This window comes from Triturus cristatus, chromosome 9, assembly GCF_964204655.1.
Source record: "Triturus cristatus chromosome 9, aTriCri1.1, whole genome shotgun sequence".
Taxonomy (NCBI): Eukaryota; Metazoa; Chordata; class Amphibia; order Caudata; family Salamandridae; genus Triturus; species Triturus cristatus.
This window is the reverse complement of record NC_140592.1, coordinates 4703009-4717334: the sequence shown is the minus strand read 5'-3', so window position 1 is coordinate 4717334 and position 14326 is coordinate 4703009.

The window sequence follows — 14326 nt, the reverse complement described above, 5'->3', positions numbered from 1 at the left end:
GTGCGGAGGTATGGTGCGCTGGCTCTTCGTTGCGGCGTACGAGCCGTACCTTGAGATCGGCACCTTTCTTTCAGCGCGGTGCGAAGCCGGCAGTACGCTCCAATGGTGAGCGACGTACCAACCACTCCATGCGCCGCAGCCTGCCCACAACAGGGGTAGGGGGCATGCTGAGCAGTACGATGCGAAGAGGGGGCAATAAAAGTGCGGCACGAAGTCCTTCCTTCAACTGGTGAGCTACGGCTCGTAGGGGGGCCTTAGTCGCGTTGTTTGGGCCGGACAGCTGGGCATAGGCTTGCCAGTGTACACGCCGATCTAGGAGGCGCACACTTCTCTCGGCTTCAGCTTCACGGTGAGAACGGCGGTTCTAAAGGGGGGGAGGGGGTGAAGTCCACTGGTCCTGGGACTTCGTTCAGGGGGCAAGCTCAGTCGCAAGCCCTTGGAGACCTTAAACAGCACAAGTTGAAGTAAAGTTTATCAGCAATCTTTCTCCTCTCCTTCTGCAGCAAGGCAACCACTGCAGGCAAATCCCCCAGGTCAGGGACAGTACTCCTCCTACAGCTTTCCCGGTTCCTTCCCCTCAGGCAGAGGTTCGTCCTGTAGCAGGATCTAATTTCATAGGAGCAGGGCTCATACATTTATACTACATTTCTTTTGTTCTTGCAGGCCAGGGGGGCCCTTGCCTAGTTTGGTACGGTTTCTGAGCACTTTGTTGACACGATGCAGGCGTCTGCTTTCAGTGTGCAGGGCAGAGACATCAGACGCTCCACAGGAGGTGGAGCCAGCATTGTGGTGGCAGAGCACAGCCCTATTCTAAGTCCAGGTGCACTCCTCCCACCCATACTGGTGTAATCTTCCTATTCACCACCTGGCTGCCCAGCCTGTCTCCTGGAATTCCCCAGCCCTGTCACTCACACAAGCCAGACAGCAGATACACATCAGCACAGAGGTGGGCTGAAATGGTTAGGCAAGCAAATGGCAACTTTCTAAAAGTGGTATTTGAAAACACAGAACTTTAAAATAAACTTTGCTAAAAGATGTATTTTATTATTCTGAGTTCAGGCATACTAAACTCGATTTTCTACCATGTTCCCTGGGTCTGTTAGGATCATAGGATGTAACAATTCTAACAGCCCATTCTGGCCTATGAGAACAGGTAGCCTTGCAATAGTGAAAAACGAAAATGGCTGTAATTCACTATTAGGACATGCCACACACATCAGGGCATGTCCTACCTTATGCTTACAATGCACCCTGCCCTTGGGCCTACCATAGGGGTGACTAATATGAAGTTAAGGGAAGGTTTCTGGACTGGCAAGTGGGTGCACTTGCCCAGTCAGCATGACAGCACCAGACTGCACGCAGGTTCTGCAAAGGCAGACCCTAGACACATATTACCAGGCCGCTTCTGTGGGTGGCACAACCAGTGCTGCAATCCCACCAGCAGCATTTGTATTTACAAGCCCTGGGCACTCCTGGTGCACTTTACTGGGGTCTGACAGTAAACCAAATAAGCCAATCATGGAATCCAACCAACATATACATTTTATATAGGGAGCACTTGCACTGTGGCACTGGTTGGCAGTGGCACTGTGCTCTGACTAGCTAACACCAGCAAACACATGAGGCACAGCGATAAAAAGTGGGAGGGAGACTCACGCCAAGGTGCCAGGTCTAACAGACATACATGGCACTTTTGGGATCTGTGGTGATGTGATTGTGCTGCGCACTGGTCTCTGTTTGAAATGGCAAACTAGAGCCTATGGCTCTGAGAGGGAGGGGCTCTCCTGTGTGCAGCCATCACAAGGGATGGGGTGCAGTGAAGCACTACAGGGGTGACAATACGTAGGACTCATGTGGGCCCTGCAGCGAACTCACACTAGGGAAAGAGTGCGCGGTGGGTGCAGCCCAAAGAGTCTTGAACCCTTGTGGATGGCCCAGCAAATGGACTCACACTAATGAGGCCAGGTAGAAGCCGGGAACTTAGGTTTCCTGTTTGATGACCTACTAAACTTTGCTGGACAGATCAACCATTTGACATCTTGCTTTTTATTACTAAAAACTTTGGGCAAAATGTTGCCTTTTATTACCTTAGACCTCAGTAAATCTGTTGTAGTCGCACTAATTCCCTCACAAATCGACTACTGTAATGCACTTTTCTTGGGCATAAACAAACGCCAACTGTTAAAATTTCAATCCCTCCAAAATGCTGCAATGCGAATGCTGCTGAATAGTCCTAAATACCCCCATATTGCCAGCAGCGTTAGGGAGCTGCATTGGCTTCCGGTCAAGCAGCACACTGAATTCAAGGCGCTATGCCTCGTACATAAAGCTTTATATGGTGGTGGGTCATGAGACCTACAGAAACTTTGTTCACTGGCACTCCCCACGGCGTAATCTTAAATCTAACCCTGGGCGGGTAACTCTGCTCCGCCAATGGAGTTTGCGGAGATTTGCCTACTCCGCGCTCTGTGGCGAACGCGGAGTAGGCAAAAAATATGCCTCCATGGCGGAACGGAGTTAGTCGCTACCTCCCCCCTGCCTTTAAAAAGGCACTTACCTGTTTTTTGCCGCCTCCCCTGCCTTTAAAACATTTTTAAAGGACTTTGAGAGGTGGGAAGGGGTGTAGCGTATTTCCACTGAGTTTTTTTTAACTCCATGGAAATACGCCTGTGTTAGAATCCGGATTCTCCGACTGGCACAGGTAGGTACCTGGAACAGGCAGAGGGTCCTTCTTCTAGTCAGGGTAGGGGGTACACTCTAGAAATAACCCCTGCTCACCCTCTAGGTAGCTTGGCGCGAGCAGACAAGGCGTTATCCCCAGGCGTTTAGGCTAAGCATTTATGAATACCCACACAGTAATACAGTGACCCTCCACAGATGGACTCCACACTGGGCATATATAAAAAAATACTTTATATCGATTTATCAGGCTTAGCACAAGACCAAAATAACGTTTTAAATAGCCCACAATACTTATTGGCAAGAGTTCTTGGTTTCAGCGTAATTTTCCAGTTCTGTGCACGTCGTCCCTCTTCATACGGGTCGTACGCGGTAGACTCAGGCTTTGGGACGGGTCGTACACGTACTGCAGGTGCTTCCGATGAAGCGTACACCCTACGGTGCGAATGGGCACAGTACCTGGATTTTTGGTGAGTTCGTCACAGACACTTCCTCGGCAGCAGGCGCACAGTACGGTGCGAAGTCCTCCGGGCGGCGCATACTACGGTACGGGAGACCTTGGGCGTGCACGGCTCAGGGGACGGGGCTAGAGTACGGCTCGTACTGCCAGACGTTCGGGTACGCAACGTACCGGGATCGCTGGGCTTCACTTTGGCTGCTGGGACAGGCGAACAGTACAATCCAGACAGGAGACGTACGCGACCACCACACGTACCAGCAGGGGAGAGGCGCGTACGTTGATAGTACGGTCCGTAGGGGGATGCAAGCTGGTACGGTGATGCCCTTCAGTCACGGTGCGAGCTACGGCTCGTAGGGGTGATAAATCGCGTTGCTCAGGCTGGCAGTACCTTCCTTTGCGGTGCGAGGTACGGCTCGTAGAGGGGCCACAGATGCGTTGTTCGTGCCGGACAGCTGGGAATCAGCTTACGGGGAGTACGCTGCGATCTGCGAGACGTACCCAGCAGTTCGAAGCGAAGATGCGAGGAAAACGGTCCGTTTTCCAAGGCGATTCCCCGGTGGTGAAGTCCACTGGTCCTGGGACTTCGTTCAGGGGGCAAGCTCACTCACAAGCCCTTGGAGATCTTCAGCACAAGTCAAATAAAAGTCTTTGGGGTCTTTTCTTCCTCTTCTTCAGCAGCAAGGCAACCACTGCAGGCCAATCCCCCAGGTCAGGGACAGTACTCCTCCATGCAGCTTTTCCAGTTCCTTCAGGTCGGACAGAGGTTTCTTCTTGGCAGGACAGGATCTAATTTCTTGGGAGCAGGGCTCCTACATTTATACAGCAATTCTTTTGTTCTGCCACGCCAGCGGGCCTTTGCCTAGTCCAGTCCGGTTTCTGAGCACTTTGTTTACGCGATGCAGGCTGCTTCTTTCAGGGTGCAGGGCAGAGTCATCAGACGCTCCACAGGGGGCGGAGTCAGCATTGTGGTGGCAGAGCACAACCCTATTCCGAGTCCAGGTGTACTCCTCCCACCCATCTATCTGTCAATCTTCCTATTCACCACCAGGCTACCTAGCCCTGCCCATCTAGGTTTACCCAGCCCTGTCACTCACACAAGCCAAACAGCAGATACACAACACGCAGAGGCGGGCTGAAATGGTTAGGCAAGCAAAGGCCAACTTTCTAAAAGTGGCATTTGCAACCGCAGAATATTAAAATAAACCTTACTAAAAGATGTACCTTATTATTCTGAGTTCAGGCATACTAAACTCGATTTTCTACCATGTTCCCTGGGTCTGTTAGGATCATAGGATGTAACAATCTTAACAGCCCATTCTGGCCTATGAGAACAGGTAGCCTTCCAATAGTGAAAAACGAAAATGGCGGTAATTCACTATTAGGACATGCCACACACATCAGAGCTGGTCCTACCTTATGCTACAATGCACCCTGCCCTTGGGCCTACCATAGGGGGGACTAATATGAATTTAAGGGAAGGTTTAGGGACTGGCAAGTGTGTGCACTTGCCCAGTCAGCATGACAGTACCAGACTGCACGCAGGTTCTGCAATGGCAGACCTTAGACATATTTTACCAGGCCGCTTCTGTGGGTGGCACAACCAGTGCTGCGAGCCCACCAGCGGCATTTGTATTTACACGCCCTGGCAATCCTGGTGCACTTTACTAGGGGCTTAACTACATATTAGTCACCCCTCTGGTAGGCCCAAGGGCAGGGTGCATTGTAAGCATAAGGTAGGACATGCCCTGATGTGTGTGGCATGTCCTAATAGTGAATTACAGCCATTTTCGTTTTTCACTATTGAAGGCTACCTGCTCTCCATAGGCCAGAATGGTCTGCTGGAATTATTACACGCTATAACCCCAGCGGACTCAGAGAGCATGGTAGAAAGTCAAGTAAAGTTTATTTTAATATCATGTGTTTGTAAATACTACTTTTAGAAAGTTAGTATTTACTTGCTTAGCCATTTCAGTCCGCCTCTGCTTTGTGTGTGTGTGCTGCCTAGTTTCAGTGAGGGGCAGGGCTGGGGAATTCCAGGAGACAGGCTGGCTGCCAGGTGGTGGGTAGAGAGATTACCAGGATGGGTGGGAGGAGTACACCTTGACTCTGAATAGACCTGTGCTCTGCCACCACAATGCTGGCTCCGCCCCCTGTGGAGCGGCTGATGTCTCTGCCCTGTGCACTGAAAGGAAAGAGCAGAGTCACCACAACAAAGTGTTCCAAAACCGGACTGAGCCAGGCACAGGCCCCCTGGCGACAAAGAACAAAAGAAACTGTGTATAAAAGAAGGAGCCCTGCTCCTAAGAAATCAGATCCTGTTTATGCCAAGAAGAACCTCTGCCCGAAGAGAAGGACCTGGGAAAGCTGCATGGAGGAGTACTGTCTCTAAGCCTGAGAGACTGGCCTGTGGTGGGTGCCTTACTGCTGGAAGGAGAGGAAGAAAAGACTGAGAAAGACTTTGAATTCAACTTGGGCTTTAAAAACAATCTCCAAGGGCTTGCTTGTGAACTTGCCCCCTGAACTGCGCCCCAGGAACCAGGGCACTACCCCTCCCTGGAAGAAAGGAAGCTGCTGTGGGTGGATTGCGAACGCTGACCCCAGAGAACCTGTGTGCCCCCATCTCTCCGAGCACCGCGACCTCCACCAGACTGTGCTGCTGTGAGCACTGTGACGGCCTGCCCCGCCTGGCCTGAGCAAAGTAAACCGCTGCCCCCTCGAGCCGGAGCTCGCAACGCAAAGAGAGACTGTCTGACTCCAAGCCCCGAGCCTCTGCGACCACCAGGCCGTAGAGACCACTGCGAAGATCGACGACACTCAGGTTCGCCGCTTCTGGACGACGCTGAAGCGCTGTGCGCTGAAATCGCCCCCGAGCCGCCCCTCCTTCCACCAACCCCTGAGTGAGCCGTGTAAGTCCCGAGGCGCCCTCCCCAAGCACCGTCGTCCTCTGTGAAAGAAGATTGCATCCGCGACGTGGGACGCCCCTTCTGAGACTGCTGAGGCCGCCCCGAACTCCCCACCAAGCTTTGAGGTACTGTGCGCCGCTGTACGACGCGTACTTCCAACTGTACGGCGCGTACTCCCACAGTGCGGCCCGGACTGGCTTCCCGTACGCTGATCCCAGCGAGAAACGTGAGTGATTGCAGGGGAAGCGGCCCTGAGGGTACGGAGCGTACAGAAATCTGTACGGCGCGTACTTTCACCTGGGCGGCCCGGACTGACTTTCCCGTACGCTGACCCCAGCGGGAAGCGTGAGGAATTGCAGGAGAAGCGGCCCTGGGTGTACGAGATGTACCTTCATCTGTACGGTCCGTACGGCCCCGTCCGCGTACGCCTGCTCACGCGGAAAGCGTGAGCAATCCCAGGAAGCGTTCCGAGGAGTGTACGGCCCGTACAAAGAGTGGTACGACGAGTACCAACACCCGTACGACCCGTACAGAAGGCGCTCCGAAGCGCACAGGCCCCAAGAAAGTGAATATTGCCCCCAAAGTGTGCCTTGTGAAGAACTGTGGCCCTATTGAACATTGAACCCAAGTAACTGGAACAAGATTGAATTGAAGATTGTATTTTAAGCCCGCTTGAAGAGTCTATCTATAAAAAGCTTTATTTTCATACAATACAGTCTTGAGTCTCTGTGTGGTGGGTTGGTGGTTATTGTGGGGCACCCTAAATGCTTAACCTCATGCCCTCTGGAATCTAGCCTGACTGCTCGAGCCACGTTACCTAGAGGGTGAGCAGGGGTTATTTTTCACGAGTAATCCTTTGCCCTGACTTAGAGGAAAGGGTCCCTGCTTGTCGCAAGTGCATACCTGCGCCAACCAGAGACCCCGGATTCTAACATTGGTGGCAGCGGTGAGGATCTACGGATTTGCATTTTTGGTGTCTGCGCAGTGATTACTAGCCATTGCACAGTGAGGACAGTCCAGTAGCTTAAGCCACAGAACTTTTAATTTAATTTTGCTTGCCAAGAAAGAAGATCCCTTGTGTTTGAAGTCATGCCGGCCCCAAACAGCATAGAGAAAACGACCTCTGAAGCTTCTGAAGTAGAAGAGATGGATGGGATGAATCAAAACTGGACAGCTACACAAAAAACGAACTCAAGTACTTTTGCAAGAAGTTCAAGGTTCCACATACAGGATGGAGGCTCAAAGGAGATCTCCACAAGGCACTGAAAGCCTGGATTGAATCAAGGGGTGCAGCTGAGGAGGTTGTACCATTGTAACTAGCGGAGAGCATCCATAGTTTTGGCAGAGGCCTGTCGATAGAGGATCTGGCAGACAGACAGGCCACCAGGGATCATGAGATAACATTGGCAAAGCTGAAATTGAATGGCCAATTGGAGCTAGAGAGCACGAAGATGGCTCTGGAAGAAAGAAAAATTCAGATGGAGCACCACATGAAAATGAGGGAGTTGGAGATAAAAGCAAAAAGTTTGGAAAGCACTCCCTCTCGTGGCAGCACAACGCCGGTACAGGTAGAGTCAAGGGTGTACATGCCAAAAGATGTAGTAAAAGATTATTTCAGGAATGATGACATAGGGCAGTGGTTCAAGGCCTATGAGGTAGCCATGTCCTCCCACCGGGTCCCTGAGAGAGATTGGGGAGCGGGGTTGTGGGGGCGGTTCCTCAGTGAGGGGCGGGACACACTCTTAGATTTGCCCTCTGAAGTCTATAACTCTTACCCCCACATGAAGGAAGCTTTAATGACCAGATATGGGCTAACTCCTGAATTATATAGACAGAGGTTCAGGGGGTGAACCAAGATTGTTGGGAGTACCTATGTGGAGTATGTAACCTTTCTCTGCAGAGCACTGGATGGCTGGGTGAAGGGTAGCAAAGTGAATGATTACCAAGGTCTCTTTGATTTAATTGCATGGGAGCACTTGTCCCTTAATTGTTTTCCTGAGCTACGCCAACACCTGATTGATCGCAAGCTGACTAACCCTAGGATGCTTGCTGAAGAGGCGGACCGCTGGGTCAGCACCAGGGTCCACAAGGATCAAGTGGGAGACTCCGCCAAGGGTGGGCAGGGTCCCCAGCAGAAGAGTGGGGGGGACAAGGGAAAACAGAAAGGGTTTCCAAAAGGCCCCCAAATAAATACCCAAGGGAACCAGCAGAAAGGTTCTCAGCCTCCCCCACCCCCGAAGCAGACAGGGGCCCGACAGTTAAACCTGTTCCCAAGGGGCCCCCACAGTGTTATAAATGTGGTGAACTGGGTCACTTTACCAGTGATCCCAAGTGTCGCCAGTATGTAAAACCAGCACCCACTGGTGCTCTACCGAAGCAGATGGCTACAGTAGCCTTTGGGGAGGAGGTAGAAGTCCCAGGTGGGTGGGACCCCGTCCAGCTGACCCTAGTCTCATTGGGAGACAGTGAAATGGTCCCTGAAACCTACTTGCCCTCCAACACTAAGAAATATGGGCAAGTGGTGACCGTCAATGAGAAGAAGGTAGAGGCTCTTCGAGACACAGACGCCAGTGTGACTGCAGTGCGGCAGCACCTGGTATCTCAAGAGCAGGTTGTACCCCATGCCTATTGTCGGGTTGTCAATGCTGACAACACAGAGAGCCGTTGTCCAATGGCTCAAGTTCCCTTTGAGTGGGGGGGGGGTCTCTGGTACTCTGCAAGTCGCTGTGAGAACTGCCATGCCTGTAGACTGTCTCCTAGGAAATGATTTGGAGAGCTCCCCTTGGGAAAAGGTCGAGAAGACAGCTCACCTGCGGATGGTGGGTTTACCTGATTGGGCGTGCATGACCACCCGGTCAACGGCAGCCAGTAGGGGTGTTCAAGAGAACCTGGAGCCTGAGGGAGAGGCCCAGGAACCGGCCTTAGGCAGAGGGCGCAGGAGGTGCGGGAAACCGGCCCCTAAAGTTCCCACGGCCCAGGAGGAAGCAGACCTTGAGGGGATGCCCTGGAGCCTACCGGGGAACAGATAGCCAAACTGGGGGACCTGCCCGAGCTGACCCATTGGCAGCAAGAAGGAGGCCCCTCCAGGGAGGAATTCTGCAGGAAGCAGAAAGAATGCCCCTCTCTCGTGGGTATGCGGCAGCAGGCTGCAGCCCAGGCCAATGGTGATCAGTCCGGTACACATTTCATCTACAGGGAGAATGACCTCCTGTACTCAGAACCTAAGGTTGCTGAACGTGGGTCAGCCCGTGCGCTGGTGGTACCCCAGAAGTTCAGAGCCTTCCTACTGGGGCTGGCTCACGATGTGCCATTAGCAAGGAATTTGGGGCAGGACAAGACCTATGTGAGGCTTGTCACCCACTTTTATTGGCCTCAAATGCAGAAGAGCTCAGATGCTCATTGTAGGACCTGCCAGACTTGCCAGGCAAGTCGTAAGAGTGGAAGGAAGCAAAAGGCTCCACTCCAACCTTTCCCTGTGGTCACTTCCCCATTCCAGCGAGTGGGGATTGACATTGTGGGGCCACTGGACCCCAAGACAGCCATGGGCAACAGGTTTATCCTGGTCTTGGTGGACCGTGCCACCCGGTACCCTGAAGCCATCCCTCTGAGGACAGTGACGGCCCCCGTGGTGGGACGGGCACTGATGGGAATTTTCTCACGAGTAGGATTCCCTCTAGAGGTGGTGTCTGACAGGGGCACCAATTTCATATCGAAATATATGAAATCCCTTTGGCAAGAGTGTGGTGTAACCTACAAGTTCACCACCCCTTACCATCCCCAAGGAAACAGGTTGGTTGAGAGATTGAGAGATCCTCTTACCATGCCTTCTCTTTGCGTACCGTGAGGTGCCACAGAAGTCTCTAGGGTTCAGTCCCTTTGAGCTTCTGTATGGCCACTGTTGTAAATGAATCGTCACCAGCAAGTCCTTTCTTGTAGTGTAGTTTAATTCAAGTAGAGAGGAAATACAAGAGCGGACTCTCCACGACAGAAGCAACTCGCAACTGCCGTGGAAGAGAACTTAGAATCGCAGGGCAACACAGAATACAGGAGAAGGAACATTCTACCATCACTTACAATACAAAGCATGTACTACACATCTTCTTCCTTTCTAACAAATGAATAAAAAAATTAAAACAAAAAACAAACAAAAAAAAATAAAATAATCAACATACAAAATCTTGCAAACATGCTGGGGTTCTCCGAAATCGTGGAGTGCGATTAGGAACCAAAGACATCGGCAGTGAAATGGAATTTGGAACCGAATGAACATCAGATGTGCAAGAATCACCACACCCACCCACATCTTGAGATGCAGAAACCAACGGGTTAGACTCAGATGGCGATGAAGCCAAGAGATAACCACTGTTGTTTTCTGAGGGAGGAGATTCTGTCAGGGCTCATGTGGGGAGGGCCCAAGGAACACTGACGAATCGCGCGCGAGCGTGAAAGACGGGGCGGTGACTGCAATCCCCAGGAGCCTTTGCGGGCATCCAACGGCCGTGACATCATGACGCCAGGGTTCGGATGCAGACATAGAGCTTCCGGAGCACCTTTACGGTGCCGATTACTCCATCCCGAGAGCTGCGCCGAGATCAACAAGGAGGCTGGTAAGGGTGCTGTAAGCACCGCGCTTCCTTTTCTATGGACCTCTGCTCAGCCCAGGTATTGTGGCCATTCCTTAGTTGTTCGTCCCGTTGCTTCGTTGGCGGATCCCCGTTTCGGGTTCCTTGCGAAGCAACCTCCGAGAGCCTCAATGGGGAAACTTGGTTATATATTTGTTCCGGTCCAAACAACTTCCCCTTGAGCAGTGCACCCTATGCGCCTTTCTCCCGCGTTGACGAACCTGTAATTCCGCTGTTCATGCGGGGAGAGAAAGGGCGCGGTCTGAGTGGTTATTCAGAGAACCACCCCATTCTAGCGAACTCCTATCTGGAACTTTACGCGCCACGGCAGTTGGTCCTCCACAGAGCCGTAAACATTGTTCTATGGTGCCTATCCAGGAAAGGGCGTATTTTATTCGGCCGCATACGGGGATCCTGACTGTCCTTGCAAAATACCTCTGATTATTATGATATGTCCTGTCCATTGAACGCTGGTTGAATCTAGACATGTCCTCATGATTTAATGCTGATGTGTGCTTAGGTGACCAGTGCGTGATACCTTAGATTGTGGGTATTATACAGGCAAGGAAGTTTACTGTTTTCTTTCTTATTATTTCAGCAGGGGTTTTGAGAGTGAGCAGGAGGACCGCTCTTCCGCTCCCCTGTGTTACCTTAAGACTTTGATTACATGGTATGTTCACACCCCCCTCCCTAGAATGCGTAGTGCACATTGAGGCCCAAGGGTGGTAGAACGCTCATATAACGCTCCATGTCTTTACTCTAGATCTCTATGAGTGCTTCCCTACGTCTTGTAGGTTCCAGCCAGAGAAGCGCATTATCTTCCTTTACAGGTAGGGTCCTGATACTAGGAGTGGGAAGGGGCTGGGGTAGAGTAGAACGGAAGATAGAGTAGGGGGTACTGATCTCTCTCTCTCTTTCTCGTTACAGGTCTCCCTCCCTGCTGTCCCCATCCTTTCCTTCCCCCACTGGACCACCTCCTAGAGTCTGTGAATATCTATTTCAGACCTTGAGGGTGTCGAGAGGTGGACCCCTATAGAGCAACGCACGATCCTGAGGATTCCTGGCCGCGACAGAGTAATTGGCCCACAAATTATAATCCTCCCGGTTGTGCGTTGGACGACAGATAAACGATGGCGACTTTAGAAGACGTCCTAGTTGCCTTACAGTTAGCGCAAACCGAGTTAGCAGCCTCTAGAGCAGAAACGGCAGCCTTACAGGCTACCGTTGTCCGAATACAAAGAATCCCTTTTAGTATAGGGAACCCCGGAGCCTCTCATTCGGCTCCTTTAGTAGCGGAAATACCCACCCCTGTTCCCTTAGCCCTCCGGAAAGATTCCATGGGGAAGGCAGCAAGGTACAGGTGTTCCTCACTCAGGTCATGCTGCACTTTTCCTGCAAACCCAAGGCCTTTTCCACCAATCATGCAAGAGTAGCCTTCTTAATCTCTTACCTGGCAGGGAACGCGGCTCAGTAGGCAGTCCCTTTGGTGAAACGAGACGATCCCTTGTTATATGATTGGGACTCATTCATCAGGGATTTTGAGAAGACCTTCAACCGTCGAGCAGCAATACTTTCGGCGGATAAAGACCTTTTAGAACTGCGACAAGGGAATCGAGATCTTATCGCATATCTAAATGATTTCAGGCGTTTGGTCGCAGAAACCGACTGGCCAGAGGTCAAACAGTCTGCCGTGTTCCACCGGGGACTCAAGGAAGAGATGAAGGACGTTTTAGCTCAGATCGACCCCCAGCCAACTACATGCGAAGAGCTGATATCCTTGGTTCTTCGCTTGGATCATCGCCTTAGCGAAAGAAGAGGTGACAATAGAAGAAAGGACCGAGGGTCTTGGAGGGCGGAGGTTCCCCGTAGCCCGGACGTAACGCCAACAGTTAGAGCCGAACCCATGGAGGTAGGAGCTGTACGTTCTGCCCTCACGAGTGAAGAGAGGGACTACAGGCGGAAGAAAGGCCTGTGTATTTACTGCGGGAAGAAAGGGCATTTTATAAGAGAATGCAGTTTAAGGAGTAAAAATCCCCGCGCAGAGCCTCACAAACAGCTTGCGGCTACTTCTGAAGGAGCCTTGGGAAACGAGTAAGCTTGAAGAAAGAAGAAGGGAATTCTTTAAGCCAGAGGTACATCCCTTCATTGTGTTCTAATACACCGATCCCAAGTCAACACTTCAATATTGACCTCTTACTGTTCGTAAGAGGAAAACAGTATTCTGAGATGGCCATGTTGGATTCAGGAGCCACTGGTTGTTTCATAGATCAGGCTCTAGCATCTCGTTTAGGCATCACTCTTTGTGAAAAGAAAACTCCAGAAAACGTGTATGCCGTGAATGGGAAGCAGTTAGCGGCAGGACCCATTCGGTTTCAGACAGAAGCCCTGGAAGTACGCCTAGGTCTGGAGCACGCCGAAAAACTGGTTCTTAACGTTATCCAGGCTCCTCAATATGGATTAATATTGGGGTTACCCTGGTTACAACAACACAATCCCCAAGTAGATTGGGTGACCAAAGAGATGCGCTTCACATCGGAGTATTGTACGTTGCATTGCTTACCCCAAGACCACAGCCCGGCAAGGATGTTGGCAGTTGTACACCACTTAGCAACCGCTGCGGAACACCTGGTTACGTTACCCAAGGCTTACCAAATGTATGAGGACGTGTTCAACGAAGACAAAGCCGAACAATTACCCCCTCATAGGCCATATGATTGCCAGATTGACTTAATCCCAGGGGCCGTGGTACCCACGGGAAGGGTATATGCCCTGACCGAGCCAGAGAACACCTTTCTAAAAAAGTACTTAGATAAATATCTAGCCTTGGGCTTTATTCGGAACTCCATGTCTCCTGCAGCCTCTCCGCTGTTCTTCATCCCCAAGGCTAACGGTGAACTAAGAGCCTGTATAGACTTCAGGGCGTTAAACGCCATTACCGTTAAAAACCGGTACCCTCTCCCTTTAATACCGGTACTGCTGGAACAAGTACAGAAGGCCGTCATTTACACTCGATTGGATCTGAAAGGGGCATACCACTTGGTACGTATGCGAAAGGGCGACGAGTGGAAGACCGCCTTTAAAACGCGGTACGGGTTATACAAATATCTCGTCATGCCCTTTGGGTTATGTAAAGCGCCCGCTGCCTTTCAGTTCTTCTTGAATGATGTCCTCCGCAAATACCTTGATCGCTTTGTCGTGGTCTACATCGACGACCTTCTCATTTATTCCCCCTCTGTCGAGAGCCATGTACATCATGTGCGCACCATCTTGCAGACTCTACAGGATAATCACCTCTATTGCAAAATTAGCAAATGTGAATTCGGAGTTTCCACCGTCGAATTCCTGGGAGTGATATTGACTCCACACGGCCAGGAGATGTCAGAGCGTAAGATAGCGGCAGTAAAGAATTGGTCCATCCCCAAGACCGTCCGAGACATCCAATGTTTCCTCGGATTTGCCAATTTCTACCGAAGATTTATTGGGCACTTTTCTGGATTGGCAACCCCGTTAACACGACTATTGCGGAAGAAGGTACCCTTTCATTGGACAGAGGAAACCCAGAGGGGGTTTGAGGAGTTAAAGAAGGCGTTCATTTCGGCTCCGGTATTGGTGCACGCGGACCCGGACCGACCATATATAGTGGAGGCGGATGCCTCCGACTA